The following is a 1561-nucleotide window of genomic DNA, read 5'->3' on the forward strand; positions in this document are numbered from 1 at the left end:
TCTGTCAGCTTTGTTCTTTTCATTATGTTCTATGCCTCAAATTTGGATGTAAAATAAGCAATAAAAAGATAATCACTTAAGAAGTAAAACATGTCTTCACCTTATAAATGAACCTTACCAATACTGAAGGTATATTGTTATAAGACACCTGGCTAAAACAGTTTGAGCTACTGCTATCACTTTGTGTGTGTTATCCTTCTATGTAGGTGGACTTGCACACTGATTTTGTCATCAGAAACTACGCTGCCAATTAAAACCAAACTTGACCACAATCATTCTTAGGGTAACTAGTTGTGGAGCCTGCGACTTCTGTGACCGGAATAGTGATCCAGTGGCGTGAACAAACTTCTAAAAAGCATTATTTTTTCCAGAAGGTAGAACCCTGGATCCTTCATACTATGTATATACATGCCTTATGTTATGAAGTTAATGTCCGTCATATATCCATTGTTCTTGACCTTATTTTTATGGTTCAGTGATTTAATACTTGAAAAAAAAAGATTTTTTGTAATGTTAATTTCTTTCATATTATGAGTGAAGGAATAACTATATGTGTGTACCTTGCAAGGTTCTTCTGCCCATCAGACAATTTTCATTTAACCTCAACTTTATTTCATAGATTAGTGAACAAGGTTCAGTTTTTGTAGTCAACAGATATAAGATGTGGTGTGAGTGCCAATGAGACAACTCTCCATCCAAGTCTCAATTTGTAAAAGTAAACCATTATAGGTCAAAGTATGGTCTTCAATACAGAGCCTTGGCTCACACCAAATAGAAAGCTATAAAGGGCCCTAAACTATGACTAGTGTGAAACCATTCAAACAGGAAAACCAACGGCCTAATTTTATATAAAAAACGATTTACACTTATCAACAAAGGACAACTACTGAACATCAGGTTCCTTATATCAGATACTATAAGCAATAGGTCTACTATATTTGGTGTTTGGAATGATTGTAAGATGAACATGTCCATTTGATTGACCTTGACCTCATTTTCATGGCTCAGTGGTCAAAGCTAAGTTTTTGTTTTTGGTTCCTTTTACTTATAATATATGCAAAAGGTCAACTATATTTGGTGTATGGAAATATTTTATGATGAACAAGTCAGTCTAGCAGGTTTTATTTGACCATGACCTCATTTTCACAGTTCATTGCTCAGTGTCTTAAGTTTTTGTGTTTTGGTCTTGACTATCAGCAATAGGTCAGCTATATTAGTTTTATGGAAGGATTGTAAGGTGTATATGTATGTCTGGCAGGTATCATCTGACCTTGACTTCATTTTCATGGTTCATTGGTCAATATTTAAAAGTTTTCTTGGTTAAGCTATTAGCAATAAGTCAACCATATTTAGTGTATTGCATTATTGTCAGGTGTACATGTATTTCTTTGGTTTTATCTTACCTTGACCACATTTTCTGGATCATGTTAAAATTTATGTGAAACTGGTAGTAAAGCTTTATATTTTGACTTTCAACAAAAACCAATTGTTAAGCGAAGAAAGCAAGACATTTCAGTGTGTGGCACTCTAGTGTTTACATCAACTTGAAACTTCTTTCAAA

Source organism: Mytilus trossulus, chromosome 1, assembly GCF_036588685.1.
Source record: "Mytilus trossulus isolate FHL-02 chromosome 1, PNRI_Mtr1.1.1.hap1, whole genome shotgun sequence".
Classification (NCBI taxonomy): Eukaryota; Metazoa; Mollusca; class Bivalvia; order Mytilida; family Mytilidae; genus Mytilus; species Mytilus trossulus.